General features: G+C 40.7%; 1 protein-coding gene across 1 annotated transcript in view; it reads right to left on the minus strand.

Moving 5' to 3' along the window:
* The window catches only part of EFNB2 (ephrin-B2), a 57,065-nt gene that overhangs the window by 33,383 nt on the left and 635 nt on the right, over nt 1-23,047 (minus strand). The window lies entirely within an intron of this gene.

Genomic DNA, 23,047 nt, shown 5'->3' on the forward strand with positions numbered 1-23,047 from the left:
CTTTCTTGTTAAACTCCACTCAAACCAAAAAGGGTGAGATGAGCTATTTAATAACGTCTTGTTGCTGTTAGGTGCCAGTGAGTTAGTTCTGACTGAGAGCAACCTTATGCACAACAGAACCAAACACTGCTGGATCCTGGGCCATGTCCACAAGCTCTTCTGGACTTAAGGCTACCGCTGCGGCCAGTGTGTCACACTATTGCAAAGACGATCTTCCTCCTTTCTCTCATCTTTTACTTTACCAAGCATGATGTCTTTCCCCAGGGACAGGCCCCCTCTTGATAACATGCCCAAAGTATGTGAAATGTATACTGAAATCCAAAATAATATTTTTAAGAGTCATAGTGGCCCACATCCTATTCAGGAGACAGAGGCGTCTGCTATAAATCTGTGACATTTCGAGTCTGGATTTTTCTCTGTTGACCAGTATGACACTATCAGGTTTTGAGGGGAGTCTGGGAAATCAGAGGCAGTGGTTGCCAGGTCTGTTTCTGAACGTCACTCAATATAGTAAGAAGATTTGCAAGAAGACTGTGGTTCAGATGCTTAAACTAACTATACAAAAGCAGAACAAAAGTTGCACTTTCCTCTTCCATCAATTCACAGCAACCCTTTGTACAACAGCCCTAATCCCTACTCTACCCTGTACCAATCTTACTGTCTCTGACACTCCTACCCCCATTATTCCAGTCACTGAATCAATCCACCTCATCACGCGTCTTCCTCTCCTGTGCTGTCCCTCTCCAAAGACTGGTCCCTCCTTGTAACGTGTCCAAAATATGTCAAAAGAAGCTTCAGAATCCTTGCCTCCCAGGATCAGCCTGGTTAACCCTCTCTAGGATGAACCTGTTCATTTTCTTAGCAGTCTATGGTATATTAAACTCTTCTCCAGCCCCACAGCTCAAAGGCTCAATTCTCCTTCTATCATCCCTAGTTATTGTCCAGCTCTCTGATAGTCTACTTTTTTCCTACTTTTCTCTTCTACCCACTCCTATATTTCCTGGGATCCATGATAATACATATCCAATGACATCTTCCATTTTTTTCAAGGTTGCCCCCAAAATGTAGCAAATTAACTCTGGAGTATACTTAAATCATTGAGTGCAGTGAGGAAGTCAAATGGTGCAGATGCACATTACAATTCCAAGAATGAGAAGCAATGTATGGAGATAAGTGATGGAAAAATGATGCCAACATTAAGATATATGTAAGGGCAAAGCAGAAAACTAGTAGTAAATGCAAAAATATGATACAGACTAAAAGATGATTTTTAAAAAAAGATACAGACAGGAGTGACCAAGTTCTATGAACTAGTGTCCAAACAAACAACTGAGTGAGGCAAACACATCCACCTACCGGTGACTTGAATCAAAGATCCCGTGATCTCTCCTGGAAAATCAGCCACTGAAAGCTCTACTCAGACACGCAGATTGCCAAGAATTGGAATAGGCTAGATGGCAACTGCTGATTGGCATATCAAGTGATAGGGTCAATGTAAATCATACTATGAATGCTAGTGCACATGCAAACTGAATAATGAGGACACTGTGTGTGTAAGGGAAACCTACTCATTTCTGCTTCTCTATCTTTTGAGTAATATTCAAATAATTTGCTCAACATACAGATTAAAGAGGAATGGATGGAGAATTCAACCAGGAAGCACTCCCTCCTGAATTTTAAACCACACAACATTCCTTTGCTCTGTTTACACAACAGTCATCTTGGTCCAGGTATAGGTTTCACATAAGCACAGTTAAGTGCTCTGAGACTTCCATGTTTCTCAGTGTCGGCCACATCTTGTTATGATCTACACAGTTAAATGCCTTTGCATAGTTAGTAATAGCACAAGTAAATATTTTACTTTCAGTCAAGATCTATCTCACATCAGCAATGATATCCCTGGTGCCATGGCCTCTTTTAAATCCTGCTTGAATTTCTGGCAGTTCCTTATCTATGTACTGTTACAGCCATTTTTTCATGATCTTCAGCAGTATTGTGCTTGCATGTGATATTAGTGATATGTTTCATAATGTGCATTCAGTTGGATCAACTTTCTGGGAAATGAGAACAAATATGGACCTCTTCCAGTCCATTGGCCAGACAGCTGTCCTCCAAATTTTATGGCATAGACTGGTGAACGCATACAAGGCTGCATCTGTTATTGAAACAAGTCAACTGGTAGCCCATCAATTCCTGGGGCTTTCTCTTTTGTCAATGCTTTCAATGCAGCTTCCACTTCCTCCTTCATTACCATTTGCTCCTGCTCATATGGTCCTTCCTGAAATGTTTCAGTGTTGATCAGTTCTTTGTGGTACAGTGACTCTGTGTATTCTCTCCATCTTCTGTTGATGTTTTCTGGGTCATTCAAAATATTGCCCACAGCATCTTTCAATACTACAACTTCTGATTTTTCTGATAACTTGGTATGCATCTGAGAGCTGGACAACGAATAGGGATGACAGAAAAAGAATTGACACCTTTGAACTGTAGTGTTGGAGAAAAGCTCAGAATATCCCATGGACTGCTGAAAGAATGAATAAATATGTTTTGGAGAGTGTGCAGATGGAGTGCTCTTTTGGAGAAAAGGATGATGAGGCTTTGCTTCATATACTTCAGACATGTTGCTAGGAGGGGCTATTCTTTGAAGGGACATCACGCTTAGAAGGTGGAGGGTCACTGAAGGAAAGGAAGACCCTCAAGCAGGTGGATTGACAAAGGTGACTGCTGCATTGGGCTCTAGTGTCTCAGAAAGTGTTAGGATGGCACAGGCTAGGACAAGGTTCAGATCACGTTCATAGGGTTGTTATGAGTCATACTTGACTCACAACAACCACCACCTCTTGAGAAAACCACCAAGTAAAATAAAATTCTTAAGAGAGTATATTTTACTTTTCCACGGATAAGTAATCTTTTAAAAAACTATTCATTAGAATAATAAGACTCGTAAGAGTAAACTGCTAATTAAAGTGGAGAAATACATATTTAGGGTTAGGATGAGTTTCAGCTTTTTCTGTTTACCAAAATTCTCTGCAATTAACATTCAGTGCTTTTTTTGATCCTATTGGAACATTAGTTTTAGTCAAATTGTCTTGTTGTGAGCTCTCAAGTCTGAACTGACTCACAGCTCACCCTCCAGCAAGGTTTTCAAAGGCTGCAAATCACATAGGAGGAGACTGGAAATCTTTCTCCTGAGGAGCAGGCGGTGGATCTGAACCACTTGTCTTTGGGTTTGCAGTGCATGTCCTTACCACTAGGCCACCAGAGCTCCTTATGTTTTTAAAACTGAGTTTCAAGACTCTACCATTGTCTTAAAGTATCTCACAAGTTCAAGAATAAGCTCTTAAATATTTAAGATCTGTAAACTTTTTAAAAGACTATTTTGATGCAATTCTTTAGAAAGTAATGAAGTAAAAGAATTATATCCTGAGTGATGGTCTATTTAACAAATCCTCAGTTCACAAAAGCTGTAGTAATACTTCGTTGTTTTGTGCCCTTGAGTTGCTTCTGACTACTAGTGATTGTACAAAGCAGGACTGACCCGCCTCAAAGGGTTTCCAAAGCAGTCATCTTTATGGGAGACTAACACATCTTTCTCCCATGGAACAGCTGATGGATTTGAACCACTAATCCTTTGGTTAGCAATCCAGGACTTAACCACTGTGCCATCACAGCTTCTTTATAGGACTATATAGCTTGTTTATTTCAATAAATGAAAAGCATGGGATACAATTTATGCTTAATCATTAAACTACACCAATATGTGAGTGAACATTTCCAGGAATGTGAATCCCAGTTTTGGAAACAGGTTTATTCTAGCACAGTTGGCAAACTAAGAATCCTGTACCAGGTTTATCTTCCAGCCAACGTTCTGTACTAAATACATTTTGAGTTTATCACTTTTTTGGAGAACAGGCACTATGTCCAGCAAATGCTTTTATTTTTATTTTAATTAAATGCCAAAGGCTGCAGTGAAGGAGCAAAGCCAGTTTGTAAATTGGTTCATCTGAAATTGTGAATGAGAAAAGCCCTCTGCAGGTTTGCTATAATTGGTCAGTCTCTCCAGTTACCTCCTGACAAATGCTGCACGCTGCTCTGGACAAAGCCCAAATCCTTGACCCCTCAACTCCTCTACGCCCTTCTGGTCTGCAGCTTGAAACCCCAAGCGTCAATGTTTATATGGAGATACAGGAGCATTACACAAAAGATCAAGAATTTTACGTTCACACAGAGGCCAGATTCCTTTCAGAAATGCTCTGTATACTCAGGAATATAAATACTACTGAAGAAGGATTTAAATTCGTGATGATGCCAATTTGATGGCACATTTCATAAACAGGCAAGATATTCAGTCTTGCGTTACTTCCGTTTAATGTTAGATTGCTGCTACAGCTTAATAAAATATTCTCTAAAGGTCTGAAACAGAAGAGTTTTGTTATAAAATGAATAAATAAAAACAGGACCCAAGAAAGAGTCAGGCAATTGCTTGCTACCACTGGAAATACTTGGAAATTTTTTCCCCTTTTTTGTGGATAGCACTTTACTGCCCCCTTTTGCACTTTAACATCAGAACAAGTTTCTACACATTCTCTCTCTGAAACCAGAGAGACAGTGGGGTATAGCTATAGGGTATCAGGTTTGTACAGAATTAAGTTACTAGATACCCCTGCTTAGAGTAACAAGTAATTACCCTAAAACTCCAAGCAAGTGCAGCACTATCTTCTCACTGGCTTTAGCCCTCCAAGAAGCAAGGTAGTAATCGGAGGCTATAATTGACATTTTCTGCTTTAATTCCAATGTGTATGCATGTTGGAACAATTGCCTGTTTTCACAGGTGCCCCTTCTTTCACACTTTTCTAAAAAACAAATATCATCTGCAACGCAAACCTGATTTATTCAAGGAGAAGAAAAGGAGCATTTAAAGCAGGCTATACAATTTGGGACCATTAAAGTGTTATAAATCTGAGAGCAAAAAGAGTAAGAGGAGGGTGTCTAGGTATGCATTTCAAACTTCACACCCATGGCAAGCAAAAGCTTTTCAAGAAAAGGAAAGGTGAGAAGCTCAGAGATTCAAAGGCACTGTGAGCCTACAGGCCACAAACCAGTTTAGCAACACATCAAGGAAAGGCTTGATTTTATTTATGCCTCTGCACCTATGGCTGGGGCATGCATATGGGCAAAGTAAGAAAACTACAATCTAAAAGAAAGTTTTATTTCAAAAAATCCTAATCTACAATGGCAGAAGCTAGGGGGCTCAGCTCTTGGCCCAATGACCTCAACTTCTATTTGCCAGTCTTCATGGGCTCCTGTGTACTTCAATTTAAACTTAATCCATTTCCCTCTGTCACTCTACAATCAGTGTAGAGTCAAAATAATATTAAATTTCCAAAGCCTACACTGCTACACAATTGAATGAAAACTGACTCCGTTTGATGTTAATCTTGTTTTTTATTTGTGATACCATGCTGAAAACACTGGTGGCTAAAGTAAATTTTATTTTAAAACTCTCAGACATAATAATCTCATAGTTTACATGCTTCTCAGGAAAATAATTCAAGTTTGTTTTCTGTTTTTAAAAAATTATCTATACCATGGTTTTCGGGTAATAAAAAAACTTCTGTTATGGAAAGGGAACAAACATTAAACAGCTCAAGTTGAAAATGAAATCTTCCATTTGGGTCTTCCCATTTATCATCCATAGATCATACTTAAAATCAAGTGTGTCCTATGAAGGTATGGAGAACAGGGAAACTAGAATAACAGATACAGAATAACCAGAATGGGAATCGTGAGAATGCTGACACATTGTGAAAAATGTAACCAATATGACTGAACAATAGAAATGAGAAATTATGAAATAGGAACATAGTTTTTACCGTGTAAACTTTCATAATAAATAAAACAAAATAATAATAAATTGTGTGATGTGCAAATATACTCATCTTTTCACAAGTTAGCAGAGGCTATCTAACCAAAATCAATTCTTTGTCTAAAAAAAAAAAAATTTGCTCTGCCTTATGTACTTGTGTTCCATAGATGATATAATCTTGCTTGCCAAAAGTGAGGACTTGTTGTAGGAGATCAAAGAATACAGCCTTCAATAAGGATTACATCTCATCATCAAGAAAACAAAAATTCTTACCACTGGACCAATAGGCAAACTCATGATAGATGGAAAAAAGATTGAAACTGTCAACTTCAACTTAGTAGGAGTCACAATCAATACCCTTGGTAACAGCAGCCAGGAAATAAGGAGACATATTGAGACATATTTCTCAGACATACTGAGAAAGTATGACGTTAGGGACCTTTCTGAATCAATGATGAGTAAACATATCAGTTTGAGAACTAAGGTGCATCTGATTTAGGTCAGAGTCCTTCCAATCACTTGCTATGCATCTGAGACCTGGACAATGAATAAGGATGATAGAAGAAGAATTAATGCTTTTGAGCTGTGGTGGTGCTGAAGAGTACAGAATATACCATGGACTGCCAAGAGAACAAAATTTCTTGGAGGAGGTACAGCCAGAGTGCTCTTTAGAGAGAAAGAGGACAAAGCTTCACCTCAATACTTTGGGCATAATGCTAGGAGAAGCTATTTCTTGGAGAGGGATATGATGCTCAAAAAGCTAGAGGGTCGATGAAGGAGAGGAAAACCCTTAAGCAGGTGGACTGACAAAGTGACTGCCGCAATGGGCTCTAGTGTGTCAGAAAGTATGAAGATGGCACAGGATAGGACAGAGTTCAGATCTATTTTTCACAGGGCCGCGAGGGGTCATACTCGACTCCATGGCACTCAACAACAAGAATAGTCAACAACCACTCTCAAAACATTGCAAATCAAATCATTCCCATCCTAGAATACTACCACTCTCCCCATGCAATATAAAACCTCTGAAAACCTGAAGGAAGGGTCACCTGTGAAAGGTTCTGACTGGGCAGCAATGAACAACAGTTCTCTATTGGAACAGACTGCCTTCTCTTTCTCCTGTGGAGCAGATGCTGGTTTCAAACCCTCGACATTCCTTCCAGTCCGTAGCCAAACACTTAACCTACCAGGGGCTCCTTATACTTAGCCTCAATTTTTAAATCCTCCAACTTAACTTTGCCTCACTTAGCTATGAAATTGAAGGTATTTAGAATACCGTAGCTAGATAAAGCAAAGTCAGAATTAAGGCTGAGATGATCTGTGTAGTGAGAAAGAAACATGGGGAGTGATCTCATTAATGTCCAACTTCGTCATGCTGGCTCTACCACTCCAGCTCCATTACTGAAACAGGGATTTCATAATCCTTGGAGACAAGGAGAGTTTGCAGTCTTATTTCCCAACTGTAATTTGCTTGCACCTGTACAGTCTTGTTCCAAGCTATGCCTTTAGAAAGAGTCTATAAAGGAAGGTGGAACTCTTGTTATTTATAGGTGAGGCACCAAAAGGAAAAAAAAAAAAAAAGAAGGCTTTTATATAGAAAGAAATGTATTTCCAGCTGCTTCTCTATTGTCTTAGGTCTAAATGTTTCAAACCCTTTGCTCATTTATCTGAGCTAGAAAAGAAAAAAAAAATGAAAGGCACAAATAAATCCTACAGAAAATGGCTTGGCAGTTTAAAAAACTTAAAGGAATAGTGTTAGGATAGATCTTCATGCACAGTAATATTATTCTAGAAATTCTGTAGAATTTTTATCAGTTTCCCCTTTCCTTCTCACTATCAAGAATAAATAAATCCTATTTTTAAATATCTAAGAATTATGCATTTTTATATGAAATTACTTATGATGTCTCCTTTTTTTATGGGGGAAAAGAGCATATACTGAGAGAATATAGTCAAGAAATTCCACACCAGCTTTTCAAGTTTAAGTCTGAATCCAAGGTCAGAGTCTGTCTTACTTTATTGCAGGATCCCTAGCACCTACTCGAGGGCATAAAATGGGTGTGCAGTGTAATTTTTGTGCAATTAAAGGATGAACAAATTAAACGAAGTATAAGAGGAGGTAAAATTCTCTTAGGGTTCTCTTGCTATGAGAACTTCTCCATGCTGTCAAGTACAACACGCCTAAGAACATACTTTATGAGATGTGTATGGCTGCTTTACAACCAACTAAATGGCTGCCTGAGATGGGCAGAACTGTGCCTCCTGATAACTTCCTTCTTCCTGGGCTCCAGAGAGGGGTCAAGGATAGGTCTGCTGTGGGCGTATGACAGAGGAGACATTTTCCTGCACTTTTCAGAGGCTTTGTGACAGCCTATAGAACAGGGAAAACAGGGAAGGGAGAGAAATCATGCAGGTTACAAAACAGTCAGGTCTGTACTGTCAAGATTAAAAAGATAAAGGCGTAATCTCCAATTGAGTTGCTGACTTCCCTACAGATAATACCAAAACTGTGTATCTTTGTAAAATGTGACCTGCACTGCACTGTAACTGTGTGGAGTGCATACATCTACATACTCAAGGAAGCTCTGGTGGCCGAGTGGAAAGGAGTTGAGCTGCTAACCCAAAAGCAAGCAGTTTGAATCCAGTAGCTGCTATGAATGAGAAAGATGGGTCATCTCCTCCACTGTGATTTACAGCCTCTTAAAAATCGCTGGAGGGTCAGCTACAGTTGGTTCTGACTAGGCAGCAACTAACAACAACCCCGCCCTCTACCCCCCCCCCCCCCCCCCCCCCCCCCGCCCCCACACACACAATTTTTCTTCTTTCCTGTTCAGTTACCATTTGAAATCTGGGATTATCTTGACCAGAAACTAAAATCACACCAAGGAAAGATTTTTTTTTAATACTGCTGAGTTATCCAAACAGGTTGTTACTGAACAACCTTAATTTGTTAACCAGACATGAAGAAGTTGAGAGGATGCATTAGGCCCTTGAGATGTAAAAGGAATTAAAATGTGTTTGTTAAGAGTCCCGGCTGCCTGCTCCATGGGCCAGCTGATGATTAGCAACAGAGAAAATACTAACGCAAGTAGCACCATTCCGGAGTCAAAAGATGGCCATATACGAAGAGTCAGCCCACCAGTATTCACCGCATAGCTTCCTTAAACAAACTGCTCCAAACTTGCCGAACATCAAAAGCCAGATGGGCTGTACTGAATGAATCCACAGGCAAGAAGCCAGAATCCCAGTTTGCTGTAGAAATAGGCCTGGACTTGATTTGAGTCTTCTCAGCTCTGACAAGCTGGAAGCTGGCACAGATCCCAAAATCCAAAATAAAATGGCATTTAATTGTGACTAGACTCTAAAAAAGATGTCATACTATCTCCTTAGCTTGACACACACTCAGCATCTAACCAAATGCAACTCTCTTAAAAAAACTAACCTCTTTTTCTCCCAAGAAGTATCGCATATTTTTTAAAAAAGGGAAAATGCTAATATCAAAGAAGAAAATACTTAATAAATGAATTATTATTACATGCTGTAATAGCTATCTAATTATACTTTAAATGGGCTAATAATTATTATATTTTCAGGGGCCATATTGTTATAGCAAAGATTCAAAGGACCTGTTTATGACTGGATGTCTACCCTACGACTATGTCATTGTTGTTGATTGCTGTCAAGTTGAGTATGACTCATAGCAACCCTATGAACAAAAGGCCTAAAGCCTTTCTATAACTCTCGTCATTTATCAAAGTTCATTACCCTATGACTATAAATAAGCCTATTATTCAAAATGGACAACTGAAAAATCATAATCAATGCTTTCTTTTTAACCACTTCATACATAATTCTTTGAACTAATACAGTTTAGTTACAGGATAACTAATTACTTCACATAATAGATTAAGTAGGCGAGTGAAGCAGCTAAGAGAATACAACAAACTACTCAGGGCCATGGAGTCAACTCCCAGTGACCCTGGAGGACAGAACAGAACTCTCCCATAGCATTTTCAAGGCTGTAAATCTCTCCAGAATCAAACTGTCAACCTTTCACTCAGCTGTTGTCTGCCTCGACCACTATGCCACAGCGATCCCAGAGCCAGAATAACTTGGTTCAAATGCAGGATGTGTCACCTAGTACTTTTACAACTGTCAGAAAATTAACCAGTTTGTGCCTCACTTTCCTCTAGCGATTTGAAGATAGGAGCAGTACCTCCCCTATAAGGCTATTACAAGATTCAGTAGGGGTAGAGCTCTTAGGAAGCACAGCACATCTACTATTGCTAAAAATGTCCACCAATTCAGCAGGTTTCTAAATAAGAAATATAACATAGTACAAGGATAAGCAATTCTACAACCTCTTGTACCCTGCACTAGAATATGCAAAGTGGATACAGACATAGCCCCATTGCTCAGTGCACATGTGACTAAAGATATTCAGGTTTATAATAAGTACTACCATGAGATCAGCAAGGATATGGGAAGAAAGGAGAAAGTACTTAATCTGGTAGGGAAAAAAAGGAGAAATCAAAGGTAGATCATATATTAGATAACGCTTGCACCCAACCTTCAAGAATGAGTCACAGACTTGGATCTGCTATCAGCACTCTTGGTACCAGTAGCCAAGGACCTTTCCAAATGACTGAGGGACCATGATTTCAGTTTGAGTACTAAGACACACCTGATTCAGGCCATGGTCTTTTCAATCACTTGCTAATACATCTAAGAGCTGAACTGTGAATAAGGACAACAGAAGAACTGATACCTTTGTATTGGAGAAGAGAACTGAATATCCCATGGACTGCCAAAGATAAAGGTCTTGGAGAAGGTGAAGTCAGAACGCCCCTTGGAAGCAAAGATAACAAAGCTTTGTCTCATGTACTTTGGGCACGTTGCTAAGAAAAGATATTCCTTTGATAGGGAGGGACAGCATACTTGGAAAGGTGGAGGGTCAAGCAAAACAGAGGAGGACCCTCAACCAAGTGGATTGACACAGTGACTGCAGCTCTGGGCTCAAGTGTGTTAGAGACTGTGAGATTGGCATAGGTTAGGACAGGGCTCAGCACTGTTGTTGATAGGGTCACTATGAGTCATACTTGATGACATCTAACAATTAACAAGAAGTTTGGCAAGTAAAGATAAAACAGATCAGAGAATTAAAAAGGTGAAAGTGCACCTGCTCTGGTGACCTAGTGGTAAGACGCTGCATTGCAACCCCAAAAGGTGAAAGTGTTGTGTTAAATCTATATTGGCAAGGGAAAGTTTGTTTAGTCTACATCTGTATGTAGAAGGTAAATAGAACCATAGCCAAACACACAATAGATATCCAATTAATCCTTTTTTAAAATAGCTGGCATTTATAGAGTCTTTGTCAGGCAGAGAACTAGGCTCTTTAAACAAAAGTAATCCTGACCACAATTTTAATACTATTTAGCACTGTATTACTGTTTCCATTTTAGAGATGGGGCAGCTGAGACATGCAGCAGATGCCAATTCCAAAGTTACATAGACAATAAATGGTTAATCTGAGCTAAAATCTGTGTATAAGCTTGCCCTCTATGTGGAATTGCCTTGCTAACTCCTTATGATGCTCACTTTGAAAACTAACACAAAAACATTGCTGTCAGGTTCACTCATGGTGATCCTATGTAGGTGCAGACTCACGTAAATTATATTTGAAGGGTAGCTAGTTGGAATATCAGAACAATACTGTTTGCTCTTCAGATACATGGTAGCTAAATCTCTACTCTTCTTGGGATATATACAAAAGAATGTAGAATGTTTATAGATGTACCCTTTATAGATACACCTGAATTTCACCTGATGACGCTTGACTCGTCTACTTTTTTCCTCCCAAATAGCCACTTGTAATATTGCTTAAAGCCATGAGCTGTCTGTCATTTGAGACTTGAGTTTCTGCTCCTTGACCATCATCCCCTCCTACGTCACACATCACACCAAGATACTGCAACAATGAATGCATTTAATTCCAACAGAGTATTGCTTGACTGGCCTTAAAATGAAAGTCACTTGAGGATAGAGGTGGTTCTCTTTGCATTCCCAGAGCCTAGTGACAAACTATGGAGCTCTGGTGGCACAGTGGGTTTAGCAGTGTGCTGCAAAATGAAAGGTGAGTGGTTTGATTTCACCAGCTGCCATACGGGAGAAAGACACTCAAGATGGGCAGCCTCCTTCCTCAGCAATGCTGTAGACAGAAGGGCAGCACGGAAGCTGAGTGAGAGGGTAGTGGCGGTTGTTTTTTTCTTTTTTTCTTTCTTTTTTTTTTTTTTTACATAACATACTGTTGTATACTACAGAGTCGGAACCAGCCCATAGCTCCAGTGGGGTTTCAGAGGCAGTTACCCGCACAGGAGGAGACTGCCCACCTTTCCTCCTCAGGGCGGCTGGTGGCCTCACACCCCATGCCTTTGGGATGCAATGCAGTTTCTTGCTACTAGGCCACCAGAGCTCCTATCATCTGCAAATTGTGGTCATCAATAATTAAAAAATAAACGAATTCTTTTAAAAAGACATGAAAAGCAAGGATGGGGGTAAGCAGAAGTAAGGAAAAGTCCCAAGGATGTCTTTGAAGATCTCAAGGTGACTTCAATGATAATAAAATGTTGACTTGTTTTACAAAAAAACAAAAAAAAACCCACCGCAAAACCACCCCTCTAATGGGTCTCAAAATGTGGTCTCTGACCCCACCCCATCCTTTGAGAGTTTGTTAGAGACAAATTTTCAAGTCTCTCTCTGTTGTTGTTAAGTGCTCTTGAGTCTAGGTGATTCAGAGCAACCCTATGAACAACAGGTCTGAACCATATCCTATCTTACCCTCTCTGATATACTTGATCCCAGCCACTGTATTATTCCATCTCGTTCTGGATCTCCCTCTCTTTTACTGACCTTCCACCTTTCTAACCATGTTCTTTTCCAAGGAATAGCCTCTCCTAACAATATGCCCAAAATATGTGAGACAAATCTCCTTTCCTCCAAGGAGCGCTCTGGCTGCATTTTCTCCAAAACACATCTGTTTGTTCTTCTGACAGTCCTTAAGGACACTGAGCACTCTGCCAAAACCACAACTCAAAGGCATCACTCTTCTGTCATCCTAGGGCAATGGGTCTCAAAATGTGCTTTCAGATCAGCAGATCGGCAGCAACATCCTCAAAGACCTTGTTAGAAATGTAAATTTTCAAGTCCCACCCCCAGACCTCAGGAATTTGAAGTTCTAGAGCCCTCCAATCTCATTTTAAAACAAGTTGTCCAGATGAATTCGATGCCCTCAACTTAAAGAACCAACATCTAGAAGGTAGGTCTCTATTACCACATGGTACATTATGTGGGTTGTGTTCATTGATTAAATAATACTTACTGGATGCCAATGTTAACATGGTAAGTAAGCAAGGAGTTAAGTCAAGCTTGCCTACATGAAATCACTCTTATCCCTTTTAAGGAGAGGGCAGTGATGACAAAGAGTAAGATTTGCATATTGTTTACAGCTCAGCTCCTTGTCTTTGAGAATCCACTCTTGGCTGACCCTCCAGAGGTTTTCAGAGGCTGTAAATGGCACAGGAGGAGACTGCCCATCTTTCTCTCTCAGAGAAGCAGGTGGATTCAATCAGCCTCTTCAGTTTGGCCAAGCAACTCTTTAACCAGGAGGCCACTTGGGCTTCCAAAGTAAATTATTCTTTCTATACCTGACTTCCAAATATTTTGACATCAGAAAGTAAAAATGTAAAGACATTAAGTTTGATCTGCATCATAAAGACAGGAGCTCATTTACAGAAAATTTTGAACTTTGCTGGACAACTCTTTACAAGGACTCATTTTCCCACAGGAAAAAAGGACACATTCAAGGCCTGTAGAAGTTTATTTTTACTTACAATGTACCCAAAATATAGTTTTCCAACTTAAATGAATCACATTTTCTAACTTGTTCTACAGTTAGGTACATTCTGAGCTGCCCTTGAACACAGCTGCCCTGATCTGCTCACCAATTAGGCAATTCTGACTCAGGGCAAATGTTTTCAGGCCACAGTAACTCAGGCTAGCTGGCGGAAAGATCAGGATGGCTAACGTTCTGAAGCAATTTCTCCGCTATAATACGAGAAACCGGAACGGAATATTTTAAAGAACACCCTGACTCTGGAGGGCAGAGATTTCCACGGTATGCACAAGGATAGGAATTGATTTACTTTGCAAGGATTGTGGGCTGGGGGACAACAGGAAAGTAGGCAGACAGACAGCTGAGCATTGCACCCAAACTCACATAGCTGCCAGGCAAGCTAAAGGTTTCACTCTATCTATTATAATTGCTCTCTTTCCTCCAACACAAACACACTGACCTGCTTGGTTTCAAAAGTTAAGTAGCATTCGTAACTACTCTGGGATGTGCAGGAATGGTATCTATGAAATGCAGTTTAAAGCTTCAGGGATGATGGGGACTTGCACCTTACAACTAGGACAAGAGCAATACAAAGACTGCACTTAAAACTAGATGCAAGAAATTTTAAAAACACTCAGTAGTTTTAAAAGTACTAGATAGGAGGAAATCTCTGGTAGCCTAGTGGTAAATATTTGTGCTGCCAATCCCAAGGCAGCTAGTTGGAATCCACCAGCTTCTGCCTGGAGAAAGACAGGCAATTCTCTCTTTTTTGTGATTTCTAGCTTCTAAAAACTCTCAGCTAATGAGTTAGGTCTAACTCCACTGCAATGACTTTGCCTTTTGATATACAGGGAAAGGAACACTGATGTTGAAGTGCATTATGTGTTGGGCTGCTCACCTAAAGGTTGGTGGTTCAAATCCACCGGCCACTCCCTGGCAGAGCGATAGGTAATCTTTGCAGCCTTGGAAACCTGACAGAAGGTCACCACGAGTCAGACATTATGCTTGAAAAGGTGGAGGGACAGCACAGGAGAAGATGACCCTAGGTGAGATGGATTGATGTAGTAACTGGGACAATGGGGGAAGGTGTGTCAGAGTCAGTGAGACTGGCTCAGGACGGGACAGGCTTCAGAGCTGCACACAGGGTCCCTATGAATGGTAGGCGACTCCAGGGCACATAACAACAACAAAAGGTGTGTATATATATCTAGGAAACATGAGAAATGTATAGTATTTCATAAAAAATGCTCTTTTCAAAGTACAGATCACTTTGTCACTATGTCACCAAGCTTGGTGTCACACAATGATAACTCATGGCCCGAGCCCAGGGACTTCCATACCAGACCATACAGAATCCTTAGTTATGTTTCTTACCCATTTTACTCTTACAATAATGCAAAAAAAAAAATTAGTTAAAATTACTTAAATTTATTATTTTTCAGATTGTATGAATACGAACAGTGAAAATATTTTATGAAATCTTTCTACAACATTATCAGCTAAAGTATCTGCAAATGAGGGAAGCCTTTTTAAAATTTGTCTCCTTTTCCTTTAATGACTGTTTTCTCAAAAGAGTCGTTGGCATAGATTTACAAATAAGAATTACCACAATATTGTAGCCACAATACCAGAATTTTTTATGAAATCAGAAACTACAAAAACATTTTCAGCAACAGTCACCATGTGTGCTTTTTAGTTCACACAGATGAAACCACATGATTACAAGAGTGACTGGAACGGAGTAATAATGGCACTCTGACCAGGAGTGCATTGTAAGGTTCAAAAAAGTCGAGTTTAAACTTCCTAAGTATACCAACATATGTTAAGTGGAGATTACAAAATTGTATTTTGTTGTTATAAATAAGAGTACTGGTGGTGTAGTCTACAGTGTAGTGTGCTTCTAGCCACCCAAGGCCTGCATTCTCCAGCGGTCTGTATCCACCAGCCACTCTGAGGGAAAGAGATGGGCAGTCTCCTCCTGTTAAGATCTGCAATCTCAGAAAGATGGAATATCAACCAACTCAGTGGCAGGGAGTTTACATTTTGCATTTTTAAAGTAACTAGAGAAGTAGATTTTTATTAAATGTAAATTTCCGCTGAAATACTACACAAAAAGTTGAGTCATTTTCGGGGTCACCTCTTCTGAGGGCTTCACCCAATGAAGTCTGGACCTTCCTGAACCCACCCAGTGACACTGACTCATCGCACACTGAACATACACCAACCTCGGAGAAGTCCGAAAGTTTACCTTGCCATGCCTTATGGAGTGGAAAGAGCGGTCTATTAATACTTCACTACTGCCAATTTTTCCCTCATACTTTATTTAGCAAACTACTAAGGAAGGGCAGAAACAGCTTGGTTTTCTTTAATGGGGCTTTCTCCTAAGTTTTTCTTTTCTTAAAATTTGAAATCAGCAAGTATGCATTTACCAACCGCAAAATGCTTTGGGACTGAAAGTACATATTTGGATTTGTATATAAAGGGGAAGGTATTTTAATAGCTCAGGACCGCTGTTGATTCTCTGCAGGAAAAACTGAAATAGGTTTACCTGGCATTCAGTGCACATGGAAAACATTCCACAATTGATCCCCTACTCCTGTCACTTGGCATTTAGGGGCCACCATCCTGATCTCTACAATCCTGTGAAATACTTGAAGGCAGGTAGAAGAGAAAGCTGGATGTTAGGTGATGGGTGGTAAACAAATGGCATGGATTTCTAGCATCATTTCTTTAATCACTTTAACCCTAGTTCTAATAGAAAGCTGGAGGCCAGGGCAATTCAGCTTCTCCTTTTGTCATTTGCCTGCCATAAATATGCACCAGTCTGCATTTGAAAAGCTGAAGGAGGCTGCAAGCTTGCTGGACATTTATCATGCTCTGTTCCCTGTTAACAAGCAAATACTTTAGTTGAATGGGCCATTAGCAATCATTGTCAAATGTAGAATGCAAGGTGCTTGGATGTGACCAGTTTGTAAATTAGGGGGTGTCCTTTCTCTTTGATGAATCTAGACAAATGAAATGGATCTTTTCACACAGATTACCAAACTAAGATAGGAAGGTAGGTAAACATATCATGGACTAGGTCGGGCATGTGGACGTGCAGTATTTTTGAAATGTTTTTAGCCTATAAAACACTAAGAAAATGTGGAAATTCTGAAAAGCCCCTATGCTCCTGTTAAGCAAAGAGCACTGAATTCCCCTTTAAAAAAAAGACTCAACGTCTACTCCATCAAGAAAACCACTCTTAGTGTTTGTAGGCATCAGCATTTTCAGTCTTAAGAGTTCAGACTCCCCCCAGAGAAATGCGAAGACTTTTCTGTAACAGCAACTAGGAGGCAATAAAGCAAATATTTCCTTTCTAGCTTGATCAACAGCGGATGTAACTCTGCATGTAACCCAATCATGGATTCAATGGCTGACTTTGTTTAATGGCTAAAATGGAAAGTGTGGAAGGCAAAAACAAAAGTCCAATTTATTTACAAGGTTGTTCAGGAAAGAGTCCACATCTGAGTCCACAGCATGAAGGATATTTGTTTTTGTTTTCACTTTACAGCTGGGGAGCGCTCATACTTTTATAACCCAGTAATTTCTATGAAGACAGCACAGGCCATCCCATTCAGTTCAAAGGTTAAGATAGGCACTGATCGAGAAAAATAACATCTAGCCTGCTGACTTTGGCATAGTGGATCATGGCTAATTTGATGAACAACTAAATTCTTTTTTTTTTTCCCAGGGTGGGAAAGAGAAAACTCACAGAAGAGTTATCTGGGTGAAGGCAAGGGACAATGCTTAGTGTTTATCTTTGCTTCTCCCATGGAGGGTGAGATGGAGCTGGGTCTGAAAGATGGTTGAAATCAAAAGGTCTCTGTTTTCTTTTCAGATAACCCCCAGCCCTACCTACGCCTCTGGTCTCTGTTCCTTCCCAGCATGTCCCCCGCCTGAAGCCCAAATAGATTAAGGCTAGGACCGCCAAGTGCAGTTAATCCTACAGAATGGCTGCCGCTGTTAGGCCAGGAGTTAAAAAAGGAAAATCTTCCAGGGCCTAACAACTGCAGTGATCTGAAGTTTTAATCAGCCCCCATCTCAATATATAAAAAAAGGCGGTCAATGAAATCTACCTTTGCCATATTATCCACCACCAATGAGCAAGAACTGAGCAGCTTTTCTCTACTTCTTTAACCATCCCAAGCCACAAGTAAGCCTTTCATACTTTCTAATCCTAGCTTCCAAGTCTGTGTGGTTCTCACATAATACCCAACAGCCTGGAGCAAGGGCCTCCATTCCTACACCCTTTTCAGGGACGTGTCATTTCTAACATCAAGCTAATCTATATGTTGCCATGGCTTCACTCTTTATCTGCCTTTACATCTTATGAACTGCATGGATTTACCACATTATTTTTATCTGAAAGACAGAAAATGGTGGTTTTATTGCCATACAATCAGATTACTGCTGCTAGTTTCTCTATGCCTTTTTACCATACTTCAATCAAAAGGGATCAGTTTCTTTATACTCTGCCCTTGATTTACATTACATCTGTAAAGACCTAGTCTGGGTTGTAATCCCCTTATTAACTATGACCAGGGTTGATTTGCCTAAAAATAAAAGCAAATTGTGTCAGACCCTTTCACTTTGTTTTTGATTCGGAACTACAAAATGGATTACTAAAGAAATCTTCAGAGTTCACACGGCTAGTATAGTACTGAATTTAAAATGAGAATTAAACAAGTTAAACAGGGGAGCCATGTCACCGGTTTACATTTTCCATCATGGGAGAAAGGTTGAATTGCTTATGCCTTTGTATTCTTTGGCTTTAGAGAGACAATGAAGCCACAGGAGTTTTTCCAAGCTGTTCGAACACTGTCCCATTTGCTATCCTTCCTTCTTTGCCTTTCTTATATTCCTCCCCCCCAACCCCATTCTAATTCTCCCCTGAAAAAAAGGGGGGAGCTCTTCTCTGAAAGAGCTAATTCCTGACTAGAAGCTTATAGTTCTATGGGCCCTGCATATTTTAATCAAAATATTTTAAACAGTTGAACACTCCTATTTAAGGCTCTCCCCTGCTACACAAAGGGTGAGCTCATAAGCAAATCTATGTAGATGTATGATAAGTGACCTGAAAAACAGGTTCTTTATGCCAGCCGCAAAGGAAGGCTGAGATTAGGCAGACATGAGTACCATTTTAATCACTATTTTTCTTAGAAGAGCAACTCTTTTTTCCTAATTTGCAATTAAATATTTTAAAGACACAAGTTTTCATAAAATGGAAGACAAATCCTTCCTTTAAAAAAAAGATGTGCTCAAGGGCCACCTTCAGCTTTCCCTCTCTCCTGCCACTCCCATTTCTATGACGCATCACTGCAGTCATGCTGGGACCTCAAATAGTTTCCCATTAGGTGAACGCACTTGCTCTAAGTTATGTGTCACACTGAAGCTCCAGTGAGCTGCCCTGCTAGCCATGGAGGGCAAGGTAGAAGGATTGGGTTGTTTCCCCTGCAATGTCCCTCTTAACATAATTATCACACTGACCCGCCAACCAGAGCCTGTGCCTCATTAAAGTTTACAGATAACAGGTTTCACAATAATTGCTATAAATAATATAGCAACTGCTCTTCAGCTGATTCTGCTGTGGAGGAGCCCTTCTAACATGTAGCTCTGGGCTTGTCTTGGAGCCCACAGCTAATTCACCTGTCCTCATGCTGGAGCCTGGGTGTCAGAAGCAGTCAGGAATGTTGGAGTCATTTGCATTTCTTTGCATCAGTACAAATGTCAACAGCTACGCTTTGTCAGAGATTTAGAACCAAGTGCTTAACAAATAATCTTAACCTCTAGCTCCCGTTTCTGAGGCTTGAAGCTGTAATTGTTGAGGTTAAAAAGTGCAGTCCCTAGACACATGGTTCCCAAATAAATTCTCTGAAAAGAAGGCTACCAAGCATGTTGTGAGCTATCGCTTTAGCTCCCTCTTTGTGTTCTGCCTGGCTCAGTTGTCCTGTGGAACAACGACAGTCCATTACCTACAGTTTATCATCCTGACAAAATGTGAGGAATGTGGATGTGAAAGCACTAACAATTCCACCCCTGGTGCTTTGTTCTTTTTTTCTCTCTATATTAAAACCGACAAGATTAACCCAAACGCAAACTGTGGAGCATAGTTCAAGGGGCTATTCAATCAGTGCTGAATGCGCATTTGTTTACCTACAAAAATAAGAATTTCAGACACAATGAAAGGCTGGCTGGCTTATATGTTATTGAATAGACTGTTTAAACAGGACTATCCATTGTAGTTTATTTTCTCAATCTCTGACAGGTCCGTATTTATTCAGAGCCTGACACTGTGGTGGAGTCCAAGTATTATAGGTTATCTGGATATTATTCAACCATTCTTGTGTATCACTCCCAAGTCAATCATTATCAGGGAGTCTGGATTATACAGAGAAAAATTACATGGGGAAAGAAAAACACTTTGTCAACTAAAGTGTGTGACATATAGGTAATAACACAGCCTTATATACAATAAATTAATGCCTGACTAAAATTGTCGAGTGGGGTTCGTTCCAGAATATCATCTTAGTACAAGTTTGTGCCCTCTAAAGTGAAATGAAGGTACAAATAAGTGCCAAATATTTTCTTTTGGCTTTGAAAACATCGTGCCTGGAAATAAACCAAAACCAAAACAGTTCTACTGAAATGTTATTTAGCAATACAAGGTAGTCTGTTCTGAATTTTAAAAAAATAAATAAATAAAAAGACAAAACTTAACTGATCTATGGCTACATCTGACTCAGTTCTCCCAAAGCCTCCTGCTACCATGTGAACAACCTAGAAGGGGCTTGTTTCAGAATAAAACTCCTTTCAGGATTCCATAAACTCTCAGGTGTGGGGACGGCAGAATGCCTGATTAAAGTAGTTATAGAGGCACTGAATTTACAGAAGATAATCCAACTTCAGACGGGTCTGAACCCTCGGATCTGTACTCACACAGCTGCTCCATGTCCCCAGTGTCGCCCACCTGCTCAAAAAGCTGATCTCCAAATGAAACAAATCTAATTACTGATGGGTGCTTCATTACAAATGAATTGTTCCGCAGTTCACGCCAACTGATAGGAAACTACAGTGCATCTGATCATCTTCCTGCAGCATCTTATTTACTGAAGGAAACTTTTCCCTGGACATAAATGTGCAACTTACAATAAATGAATCAAAGGCCACCAGCACCAAGGCGCCCCCCCCCCAAAGGGTTTCAATCATTCCCAAACCCACCAAAAGCTCTTTCTTATCATTCCTGCAGGAGGAAATTTTCAGGTTTCTCAGGTTAGTATTGAGCTGCGTACTTTGTGAAATGGACCTGAATCTTTCAGCCACACACAATTCAGAGTCCTGCAGGCAAGCCATGAGCATGAGACTTTTAAAAGCAATTCTACTCTTAAGTGGAGCACTCACACCCACAGCAGTATTACTAGTGCAGGGAGCCGGCTTTTTTCAAAGGCCTCGAGCAGGTCTATCCATCTGTCCACAGCTCAGAGGGGAAAAAATTAACAAAATCCAAAACTAAACAAGAGAAAATACCAAACTAGTATCCATTATCAGAACGTTGAGTAAAATAGGTTTTCATTCTGACCTCCCTTACTGGGGGAATTTTTTTTCCGAAAGAAGGATTTCTAAATATCAGGTAGAAATACTGTTCTGCCTCGCTTCCCCGCCACCCCCATCCCCCTTCGCCAAGAAGGTACTTCTAATTCTCCACTCAGGAATATAAAGGCTGAGGAGTAAATAACAACGCAAGAGAGAGAGACTGAATGAAGCACCGAAAGGGTTAATGAGAACTTCTTTTAATTCTATTAAAATATAATTAAATCTTGATAAGGAAGGGGAGTGAAAAGCATCCAGAGAGCTCCATCAGTGAAAGTGGAAAGTAGAGCAGAACGCGCAGCCTGAGCTGGGGGAGGGGTCCGGTCTGGCGGAGCGAGCATTGCGCATGGGAGAGCGCCCTCTGTAGGAAGAGAGAGCGCACTGGCTCGGGGCTCGCTCCTGCCGGGCTCCCCCTGCTCGGTCCTGGCTCCAAGGCCTCTCGACGCTGCTAGCCAGCTAAAGCGTGCAGGTCCTTGGCCTGGAGCTTCCAGCAAGTGCCTCACAATTTGGTGTCAGCTTACCAACAGTCCTCGCTCTGCATACAGAACACTTGGCTTAAAAAAAAAAAAGCCATACAGTTCAGGCTCCAGGAAGGAGTAACTTTATAAATACGAGCAGGATTGAAAATGCCAATTGAGGCATCACGCAGGAATTTCTGTTTAATCCAATTTACAACGGTGAAGTTTCTCGCCCCTTTAATTGGAAATTCTTGGCTAATGTATTCGTGAACGGAAAACTTGGCACTTTTGAAAAGAGGGGATAAAATTCCTCAATTAGGATGTAGTTTCTAAGTCAATCCTCTACTTCTTTACTCCTAAATCTATGCCCAAAGTGATCAACTTCAATTAAGGCCATTGATTTTGCTTCTAATATAAAACGCTTATTCCACAGCAAGCGGAAAAGCCTCAACACTTTCTCCAAGTTTTCTAAAGCTAACATTCCATGATTCTGGAAACCATCTTTTTGGTGGGAATGCAATTCGAAATGCATTCTGAGAATGATGTAATATACAATAATTAATGCACAGATGATTAATTACGAGTGAGGCCATTTATACTTAGAGATAAACTGCATTTTCTAAATTCGTACTTTTCGTTTCCCAGACTGAACGTTACTCTCCACAAGGAACGCCTTTCCTCCAGCTTTGCTGTTCAGCACACGAAAAGTCTGATCCTAAGAGATCTAATGCCTGCCACGGTTCCCCAAACGCCAAGGCTTTAGGAGCGGCGTTTACCGGCTAAGTGTCCGAAGCTTTTGCAGAGTATGTCTTAAATCAAGTCGGCTCTCTCGACCACAGAGCTGGAGGCCACTTATTTTTAAATGAAGGACGGCTCTCTGAGATAAGAAACCTAAGCCAGAAGCTGTGCGCTAGGGCGAGGGCTCGCCGCCCAAGTTCTCTCGCAGCGCAGGCGAGCTCCAGGCGCGCCTCTTGTTGGCGGCGCCAGAACGGGGCTCTGCCAGCGCCAGCGGCGCAGCGAAACAAGGGCACCCCTTTTTCGAGGATCCGCTCCCGGCCTGCCTCCTTGCCACTCCCGGCGCACGCCCCGCGAAGCCCCAGGACCGCTGCGCGGTTCGTCTGAATGGCAACAGCGCGGTTTTCTCACCAGCCCACCCCTCCGCTGAAGCTGCGTAGCGCTCTGCTCCAGCTAGAATGATCTGTG

The sequence above is a fragment of the Elephantulus edwardii genome, unplaced genomic scaffold (assembly GCF_000299155.1).
Source record: "Elephantulus edwardii isolate Elephantulus edwardi_28Jun2011 unplaced genomic scaffold, EleEdw1.0 scaffold00147, whole genome shotgun sequence".
NCBI lineage: Eukaryota > Metazoa > Chordata > Mammalia > Macroscelidea > Macroscelididae > Elephantulus > Elephantulus edwardii.